Source organism: Myotis lucifugus, unplaced genomic scaffold (assembly GCF_000147115.1).
Source record: "Myotis lucifugus unplaced genomic scaffold, Myoluc2.0 scaffold_375, whole genome shotgun sequence".
Classification (NCBI taxonomy): Eukaryota; Metazoa; Chordata; class Mammalia; order Chiroptera; family Vespertilionidae; genus Myotis; species Myotis lucifugus.
In genome coordinates this window covers 799,269-810,208 of record NW_005871423.1, presented here as the reverse complement: position 1 = coordinate 810,208, position 10,940 = coordinate 799,269, and the positions used below count along the sequence as shown (strand labels likewise).

Sequence of the window (10,940 nt, the reverse complement as noted above, 5' to 3'; positions counted from 1 at the left end):
TGATTTAAATTTGAGAAAACAGAAACCATTTTTCTTCTGAAAGATAAACAGAAAAAAGTAAAATAATAGAAATACTAATCCATCTCCAAACTATTGGAGAGATAGAAAGATGACATTTTGAATCCGGAAACATCAACAATGACTAGGAAGGAGAATCTAAGTGCATGCAGGTAATGACCCTCTCCCAGTCCTACCAATACTTCCTTGACCCTTTCTAAACAAGTTAGATCTGTTTTGTGAGAGAGGGCAAAAATGTCCACATTTTTAGGACAGCCAAACACAGTGCGAATGGGCACATCCAAACCTCCCAGTTCTATTCTCCATAAGCAAGTTGGTGAAATACAAATCACTAACCCTTTTGCCCTGCAGGGGTGGCCCAGTGGTTGAGTGTCAACCTATGAACCAGGAGGTCACGGTTCAATTCCCGGTCAGGGCACATGCCCGGGTTATGGGCTCGATCCTCAGTGGGGGACATGCAGGAGGCAGCCGATCAATGATTCTCTCCTATCATTGATGTTTCTCTCTCTCTCATCTCTCTCTCTTTCTCTCTGAAATCAATAAAAATGTATTTTTTTAAAAATCACTAACCCTTTTTACAGCCAGCATGGAGAGTGGTGGGAGAGGAGCTCGCAACATGGAGACCCGAGGCCAGTCCAGGTGTTGCCAACAGCTAATGGCATGATCTTAGGGGAGTCATGTTTCATCTCTGGGTACACTAACTTCCCTATTTCTTTTAGCACCGACACTTAATTGGTCATTTTAATACTTGAAGAGAAACTCTGACTCTTCTCCTATACCTCCCATGTACAATCAGTGATTAAATCCTCATGATTTTTCCTTAAAGGATATCAAAACCATCTTCCTTTTTCAGTATTATTATCATAATCCATGTTCTCAACCCCCTCAATCACTCTAGCCACTTCCTCCATCCCCCTGCTCTTCCACACTTGTCAAAATAATATTGTTAAAGACCTGGACCACCTTGTTACTTACTGCTTCAATTGTTCCTCAATATTTGTAGCATAGTATGTAATAATCTTAAGCCTGGCCTTGGGGTTTTAAAAAAAATTTGGCCTTACCTGCTCTTCCATCTTTTCTCTCACTACTTGCCAACTCTACACAAGATTGCCTGCCTCTGCCCCCGCCCTTTCTCTATGCTTAGTAGACCCCTGCCCTCAAAGCCAACATCCTAATTTCACTTCATCTCATGTAGTTTCTCCTCCACCTGTCTCTACTGGCATATCATCTGTGTGTGTGTGTGTGTGTGTGTGTGTGTTGGTTGTTTCATGGCAGAGAGTGTGAGAGCTATGCGACTATGATGTCTACAAAAAGTAACTTTAATTAGAACTTTTTCCTTGGCAGTTTCTTTTTGCAGCATTACTGAGGTAAAAATGACAGAGCTGCAAGATACATATACATAATGTACAATATAATAATTTGATATACATGTACATGTGAAAGAATCCCTCCATGAAGTTATTAAGAAAAATATTCATCACCTCCCACGTTTAAACTTTTCTTATTTGGGGTGAGAACATTTAAGTTCTACTCTCTTAGCAAATTTCAATTATATGACACTGTTATTATAGTCACCAGGTTATATATTAACTCCTCAGACTTTATTCATCTTATAACTAAAAGTTTCTATCCTTTTGCCAAGTATCCACATTCTTTCTGTCCAAGATCAAGGCCATGACCTGCCACGTTATGTGTCTGAAGTCTCCTCTGTTTTAGTCTAGACCCGTGGTTGACAGACCATGGCTCGCGAGCCACATGCGGTTCTTTGGCCCCTTGAGTGCGGCCCTTCCACAAAATACCACATGCGTGCGCGCACATACAGTGGGATTGAAACTTCATGGCCCATGCACAGAAGTCGGTATTTTGTGGAAGAGCCACACTCAAGGGGCCAAAGAGCCGCGTGTGGCTCGCGAGCCGCAGTTTGCCGAGCCGCAGTTTGCCGACCACTGGTCTAGACAAACTGTCGTACCATTCCTTGAACTTCCAAAGTTCTTATCTGTACCATGTGGGTGACTCTTTATTGGTGAGATACGATTATGTGGCATAAGCTGCCCCGACTCTCTTTGACTCCCTCTGGAAAACCTCTCACTGCTCCAGGGTGGCTTTGCTCTTCTACCTTCAGTGTGCTTTTCCCGTGTAACTTCATGGTTGCGTTTGTATTCCTTATACATACTTTCACTAAAAAAATAGTCTTCTCGTGCAGTCTTTCTTGATGACTCCATCTTCAACTACTACCTCAACAAGCTCCCAATTTTCTTTTTCCACTATAAATTTTTATGCTTAGCACTTCTTGATGTTTAACATACTGTATACTTTTATTTATTTATCTTGTTTATGTCTGAGTCCCACTCTAGATTCTAAGCTAAACAAGGAGAAAAACTTTGATCTGTTTGGCTTATTAATGCATTTTAGTTCCTAAAGAGTGCCTGGTATTTGATAGATACTCAAAAAATTCTTTTTAAATAAATTCCTATTAAAGAACTGAAAGCAGCATTAATAATAGTAATTAATAATATAAAATTAAGAACTCATTATGTGCCAGGCCATCCACATATTGTCCATATAATATTATATGATGCCATTAGTATTAACTATGACACATTTGTCCAGCAAAACAAGATCTAAAGAGGTTAAATAATTTTCCAAAGGACATACAGCTAATCAATGTTACTAAAAGATAAGCCCTAGGCTTATTTGTCACTGAAAATAAGTCCTAGACTGAGCTTATTCAACTATAAGAGCATAAAGGCAAAATAAGATGTTTTTTGGACACTAGGGAAGAACTCCTCTCAGAGTTTACTTATAAAACCTTTTTATGTTTTTTACACACATCTAATACGTTAATTTCCTGACCTCATATCTTGTTAGCAATTTGTCTTACACTGTTTCCAAAGCTTCTGCACTTTCTTACCCACCCTTCACCTCCAAGAAGTGACAATCTTATGACTTCACTAAAGAGATAGAAATTCCATTTTAAAAAACTCTTTCAGTTCTCATGTAAGGTCAAGTACAGAGTGAGAAGTCACAGTCCTCACAGTGAGAGAGGCAAAGCACCCAGTAGGAGAGGAGGGGAAACGCTCAGAACACTGTATTCATAATTGCCTAAGATTTTCCAGCATGAGAGGGGAAAGAGGAAGTCTATTTTCAGCGACAATGATGACTCTAAAAACATTAACATGCAAGGGGGAAATTTTCATTCTGAGAGTTACTACGGCGCTGAGTTCTCTTTCCTTTGCAGAGTGACTTGAATTCCCAGGGCAGAGAGGTAATCTAGGCAGAGGCACTTGCCCCATGTCTCGAAAATGGCAACATCCAGGAATCATGGGAGTTCAACTGAGGACACCCTGGAAAGGATTTCTCAGCACCAGGTCAGTCTCTCAGCAGGATCAAGTGGCAGAGCGCATACTTCGCGTCTGGAGTGAGAGCAGAGATTACAGCCACACGGGCTTTTTAGAAGATGTGTTATGTGAATGCATAAACAAAACTCAGGGACACCCACGCTGAACTACCCCCTAAAGGAGTTGCAGAAGGAAAAAGAAAAGCCTCAATCTTCCTTTTCTCTAACTTCTATGTTCTTTCCTTCAAGGCCCCTATGATTTTAACTGGCTTATAGTAAAGACAAAATTATATATGGTAGAGTTCATGGTAGTCTTCACCTTAAATATATTTTTTGGGGGGGGAGGGGAGAAATACACCAATTCCCTACTTCTGTTCATCCATATAAGTGATAATGATCTGATAAATAACCGTTAGGCCAGGACATCCATTAGCGAGTCAGTGGCATTCAGAACAAATTGAACTTCATTAGGATCAACTATAAGAGCATGATATAAAAAGTGTTTGGTGTTTTCCTCTCTGTCAGTACCTCTATTTGTGTTTTTTAGAAAAATCATGTGGAAAATAAAAATCATGTGAAATATCACATAGGTTTTCCCGAGTTCTATCATTCTATACTTTAGTTCTCCACTAGTTCTGTGGAGCCAAATTGTCATGAAACCCAGCTGCCTAGCCTCAGTAGGTGCTCCCTTTTCAGCCCAGCAAATAACAACTGATAGAATTCTTTTGGTCCTGAACAAGACTGGTACCAAGTGGCCACAGTGAGGTAAAAATGGACAGGAGAGATGCTGTGACAAGTGGTTCTTGGTGTGACATTTCTCCATGCTTATCGTGGCATTTGAATGTTCTTACCTCTCTTTTTAAATTCACAGATATTAAGAATCTGATGAAAAATCTTTTCTCTAGAAACAAACCCCAAAAATGTATCTACACAAAACTCAGCACATAATTTGAGGGAATTCATAGATCTTAAAAATCTAAGCTATGTGTCCAAAGCACAGATAATAAAGGTAGTTGAGAGAGTACAGAGTAACTGAGGGTTGAGGTTGGAAGAGACATTGACCATTACATTGGAAATAAGCTTCTGGCAAACCAAGCACCAGTGGTCCCCACTGCCTTACCAGCAGCTCTGTCCCTCACGGCTCCTCCTGGATCATGGCCTGTTGGCTGCTGTTGAGCCCATCTCCTGCTTCCAAGTGCGGTAACTCAACAGGAACAAGGGCAAGTAAACAATCTTGAGAGGGTCTGCTGCTGAATGTGGGCCAGCCTGGGAAAGACACAGAGCGAGTATTTTTAAGTTAGCAAAAAGGAACAAGGCATGCACATCTGGTATGAAAGCTATTACGCAGAGTTTAAATGGTTTAAGATGCCCATAATTGGATATTTCCACTACACCGTTGGCTGTTCAAAAAAAGAAAATTAAGGTTGGGGGATATTTCTCGAAGCAGTGACGCTCCCAAATGCACCATGATAACATTGTCTAATATTTGTCGCGCACTTTGCAATGCCCAGAGCATCTCTACCTGCTTCAGTGCTCCTCACATCTTGATTGTGAAAATCAATTAGGCTTGGGGCCCACTGGCTTCTAGTCCTTCATCTGTTTAATCCAATAGCTCTCAGCCTGGGTTGTAACAGTATCACCTGTGTGTGAAGCGGAGGCTTCTGCTCAGAGATTCTGATTTGTTGGGCTAAAATGAAGCATTATGCCCCCGGGGATCTTAAGGTACAGCCAGGATTGAGACTCATTCGTTTAAGCCCTTGTACTTGTTGAGAGGTAGCACTAATTTAACCCATAAGTAGCCAATGTTTATTCAGAACACTATTTCAAAACAATGTGCTAAGTGCTACGGAGCAGGTAAAGCATAACAGCACACATACCTTAAAAATATAACCCAATAAAATACATTCTTTAAAAATACAACCAAAAGTGCCCTGGTCAAGATACAGTGAAAATCTTGGATGCTACAAAAAGCGGAGAATACCATCCATGAAATAAAGGAGAAAGTGGAATGCATGGTTTCAGAAAGTCTTCTTGAGTTCTGAGAGCAGGTGGGATTCAGAGAAGGACAAAGAGGAACAGGAAGAAAACACCTTTCAGGCATTCAGAGCTGTAAGAATCTGCACAGCAAAATGGAAGAGAATAAAAAGCCCATTCTTTAAAGGAACATCCTAAGAATTCGAAGAGGCAGATTTGAGCCAGAACATGAAGAGTATTGTTAAAATGGCTAAAGGAGTTGGGCCATTTTCCCAAATATCTGAAAATACTATCTGGAACAGTATTAGAAGCTGTTGAAGGCTGATGTCCCAACAGGTCTTAATAAATTTACTGGGTTCTTAGTACGTGCCAGACAGTGCTGGATGCATTACATATGTTACCTCACTTGACGCAAACAGCCGGTGAAGCAGTTACTGCCCCTATCGTACAGAGTAAGAAGAGAGGTCGCTTGATTTTCTGACACGGAGCTGGGAACGGTGCGCAGAGACTGGGGCATGCTGTTTCCTAACAAATATGGCATCATGTAGGTTTTTAAAAATTGAGATCTAGTTCACATACCATAAATGCATCCTTTTAGAATATACAATGCAGTATTTTTAGTATATTCAAAGAGTTGTGCCATTACTGTCACTATCTAATTCCAAAACAATTCCATCATTCCCCAGATAAATCAGTACCCATTAGGAACCATTCATTCCTCCTCCAGCTAATTGAATTTCGGTCTCTATGGCTTTGCCTATTTTGGATATTTCTAATAAATGCAATCATGTGAAAGTTAGCACTTTGTGTCTGGTTTCTTGTACTTAGCATAATGTTTGCAAGGTCCATCTACATTTTAGTGTGTATTACTACTGCACTTCTTTTTATGGGTAACATTCCACTGTAGAGATATATCACACTTTATTCATGATGAATGTTTATTTCCACTTTTTGGCTATTATAAATAATGCTGCTTTGAACATTTACAAGTATTTTTTATTGTGGTAAAATGTATGTAATATAAAATTTACCATCTTAACCACATTTTAAGTGTACAGTTATATGGTATTAAGTATATTCACCATCCATCTCTAGAACTTTTTCATCTTCTCAAACTGAAACTCTGTACCCATTAAACACTAACTTTCCATTTTCCCCTTCCCTAAGCCCCTGACAAACATGATTCTACTATGTACACATCATATAAGCAGAATCTTACAATATTTGTCCTTTATGTGACGGGTTATTTTATTTGGCATAATGTTTTCAATATTCATGTTGTAGCAGGTATCATAATTTCCTTCCTTTTTTCTTCTTCTTATCTTTTATTTTATGCTGAATTACTCCTGGGCCATACATTTTTGTTTCTTCAGTTTCTTCTAGGATATCGTTTTCGTCTGTGTAATCTTCTATTCTGGCTTAGGGACAATCTGCTCTTTTTCAGGAAGGAGCCTCCGTGTGGCAGGGAGAGCTCATGTGTGGGTTAATCCACCTATGAGCTCTGCAAACTCTGAGCTACATCTTAGGAGCTTTGTTCACATGGATGTGCTCAATGACCAGAGAGTCTACATTTAAACCCTTAAGTTCAGCATGACTCTCTGCATTTTTAAGCATGTGCAGCAAAAACTCAGCACTTTTTGGGCCACCAACTGTGTGCACAAAATGTGGTCGACGGGATGGCATACCTCACTTCTGTACACTGACATCCTTCGGAAACTTGGTGGCTGTTCGGATATGCATACCCTTGACGGCCTGGGCCGTTTCACAAGTATTCACGAAGATTTCAACCTTTTGACTTGTATGACTCTGTGGGATTTTCTGGGTCAAGTAAATAGCAAACCATTTTCAGAAGTTACCTCTGGCTGCTTATGAAAAGAGCTCCTTCCTTTTTTAAAAAATATATTTTTATTGATTTCAGAGAGGGGGGGACAGGGAGAGAGAAATAGAAACATCAATGATGATGAGAGAATCACTGATCGGCCTCCTCCTGCATGTGCCCTGGCCAGGAATAGAACCGTGACCTCTTGGTTCATAGGTCACTGCTCAACCACTGAGCTACACTGTCTGGGCAGCTCCTTCCTTTTTAAAGGCTGAATAGTATTCCATTATAGGTATATATTACATTTTTTTAAAACACTCATTTGTTGATAGACACTTAGGTTACTTCCACCTTTAAGTTATTGTGAATAATGCTGTTTTGAACATGAGAATTCATTATTTATTATAAGTTTTTGTGTGAACATATGTTTTCAATTCTCTTGGGAGTGGAATTTCAAGGAGTAGAATTGCTGGGTCATATGGTAACTCCATGTTTAACCTTTTGAGGAACTGTCAAACTGTTTTTGAAAAGTGGCTGTATTATTTTACATTTCCATCAGCCATGTATGAATGTTCCAATTTTCCCACATCCTCACCAACACTTGTTATTGTCTTTATTATAGTGGGAGCGAAGTAACAGAAGATTATGGTGTTATAAGTTACTACAAGCATGATACTGGCATATTGCAGTAGTTCAAATGTAAAATGGCAAGAGAACAAGAGGGTTCCAGAGGAAATGAAACAAAATGATCAAGCAGGAAAATATTACTGATTGAGAAGTGGACTTTAGTAACATTCTAGATGTAGGAAGAAAAAATAGACTCAATTATAGTAATAAAGCTTTGAGTTTGGTAGCTTGAAAGAATGGTGGTATTAATCAGAGAAACAGATAATTCTAGAAAGGAATCTGAAATGACAAAATACATGACATGCTATATTTGAAGAAGCTATATAATCCAAATAAGTAGTTATCAGGCAGGTGAAGCTCAGAAGGTCAGGGTTGGAGACAAGGAAATATGCCTTGCTTTTTGGAAGGATCAAAGAAGCCTTGGTAACACTAGAAAAGGGTCCTTGTATATGCTGAGATTCCTAAGGCTGGGTGTAGCAACTTATGGACCAAACATTGAGGAAGGCAGAGTAACAAAACTACACATTTGCCTTCCTGTTTTTTTGTTTAAAACGGTAAAACAAAATTTAAATAGTAACAATAGCATGCTTTACGCTCAGAGTTTTATTGGAACTTTAACTATAAGTCCCTTGAATTGGTATTCGATTTTTACCGATACTTTGGGGCATTCAGGACAGGGGCGCCCTTGGGTCAGGACAGTGTGAGTAGGCTGAGGGGCACCGTCCTCTGAGGGCTGGCATCGGATCGGAAGTACTAGAGGAATGAGTGTCACTACAAGCAGTTATCGGGTTGGCTGGGCACCAAACTGGCAAACTCTCAAGGAGGGACGTTCCAGTGTTCTATGCCTCCAGCAACCCCCCTTATAATCAGAGGCCATCTCAACAAATAGAATGTACACCTGTAAGAGATCACAGGCCTCTTGTGAGAACACAGTTCCTCAGTGGTCAACAATCTGGCTTTGTTCAAGTGTGGAACGGCTCCAATACGATAACATTCAGAAATTCATACAGTGATGACTTGTGTGTTTGGGCACCTGTTTTGAAAGAGAAGTTTAGTGATACTATTTATGAGGCTATGGTCAATAATCTCAAAAAAGATGCAAAATACTGGCAGTCAGCTTACACACTGAGTTTTCCCTCTGACCCAATATACTGAGATTATAGAAAAAACAAAGAAACACACTGAGAATGCAAAGCAGAATAAACATGAGGGTAACTGTTGCTAAGACAGGTTCAGACAAGAGCCCGAGAGAGAACGAGAGAGAGGTTGAGAGACATCTAAGAATGGAAGCCTATGAGTTCATTTAAATGTTCTTACTCCCACACACACGTCTGCATTTTTAATTAAACAAAATAAACCTCATTGTCAAAGTTGCAATCTTACTAAGGGCATGTGGTTCCAAGACCGATTTTTCTTTGTTTCCCCTAAATTGAAACCTATTCTGGTATATTTTATCTTCATCGACTGTTCACTGTGTTTTAAAAGGGTAATAGGTACTTTCTACAATATTTTTCAGAATGTTGGTGAACAATAACAAAAACAGCTAAGATTTATTGAATGTCTTAGTCACTTAATCCTCAAAATTCTATCAGTCATGGCCCTCAGCACACACTCTGCAGGTGGCAGGCCCTGGTGCCTGTGCTCCACGCCATGCCTCACAGCCGCCACCCGCTGAGAGTCAGTGAAGAAAACATCTCATTTTGGCTAAAGGTAGTTACCCTACATTTCAAATCCTGGAAACAGATACTTTCTCTCAAAAAGCAAACACAACTTTTCTCTACAAACCAGCCGCTCCACCTGTGAGCATGTGTGTATCAATGTGAGCTATGCACCACGTGTAGAAATCTTTCTTTGGGCTTTCAATACATTGTCCTTTCAACAGCTGGGTCCATCCATGATCAGAAGTCATTAAGTACTTCCGTGACAAACAGGGGACTGTTATCCTGTGGGATCTAGTCCTTCCTTTCCTGTCTTTTGCTGTTGTTAGTCCTCACCCGAGGATATTTTTTCCATTGATTTTTAGAGAAAGTGGAAGGAAGGGAGAGTGGGAGGCAGGGAGGGAGGGAGAGAGAGAGAAACATCGATGTGAAGGAGAGACGTAGATTGGTTTCCTCCCGCACACAACCCAGGTACATGTCCTCGACTGGGAATCGAACCCAAGACCCTTTGGTGCGCGGGCTGACGCTCTAACCACGGAGCAGCACCAGCCAGGGCTCCCCAGTCTCTTCAGAACTTCTAAGTAATAGATGTTTCTTTCTGTTGTAATGCTGCGTTGGCTGCTTCCCAGTTCAATGTGACCCTCCTCCAGGTCCAAGTGGGGTCAGACTGGAGTTCACTGAATAGCAGGTTACTGACCTCAACAGAATATGCCCACAAAATGGTTTTCTTCCCCTTTCTCCCTCTCTCCTCACTCTCTCTTATACAGTGGGGCCTTGACTTACGAGTTTAATTCGTTCCGAGACCGAGCTCGTTAACTCAAATTACTCTATCAACTCAATGCAAAAAATCGGCCGAGAGACAGCTGGTATCTCAAAAAACTCGTTAGTCGGGACACTCATAAGTCAAGGCCCCACTGTACACATCCACACACATACAGACCCACACTCTCTTTCTGTAAATAAATGGTCCCACCTGTATGATGCCCAATAGGAAGTGCTATTTCAAGAATGTCAGTTACTTGGCAGCAATGGCTGTTCTATTAGTGCTTTTTGAAAAAAATCCCTCCAGTAGTCAAAGCTCTAAGAAAACTAAAGGCAGTCCTCTTGGATATTTACTCCCTGCACTTTCTAACACATTTTTCCTTGGAGTCACCAGTAAGCATTTACAGAACAAGTTCCACTAAGACAAAAACAAATATACACCAAACAAGATTGTTGCTAACCAACAGCCTTTACAGAATTAAAATTGTCAATCAAAGCTGAAATATTAGGCAGCAGTTATAAACTGTTTAATATAGTATTTCCATTGCACAAAGAAATCATTTAAGAGCCAAACACAGAAATGGAGAGGTACAGGTATGAATTCACTTGGCATTGTTTATAGATGATCAGATCAACTTCTATATCCTCCAGAAACAAATAAAAAAAAGGGGGTGCGAGGAAAACATATATTTTTTTTAAAAACCAAGATGGAAAACCCACATTAGACGAAAACATGGAGTAAAAA

General features: G+C 40.2%; 1 protein-coding gene across 9 annotated transcripts in view; it reads right to left on the bottom strand.

Moving 5' to 3' along the window:
• Nucleotides 1-10,940, bottom strand: part of TET2 (tet methylcytosine dioxygenase 2) — a 122,081-nt gene that overhangs the window by 80,342 nt on the left and 30,799 nt on the right. For 8 of the 9 annotated variants that reach the window (XR_002832350.1, XR_002832349.1, XR_002832351.1 and 5 more), the window contains exon 2: nt 4,476-4,621. The gene's annotated coding sequence lies outside the window, so the exon portion shown is untranslated. Of the gene's footprint in view, nt 1-4,475; nt 4,622-8,673; nt 8,809-10,940 lie in introns of all 9 variants that reach the window. The other variant, XM_023765105.1, reaches the window with a different exon arrangement.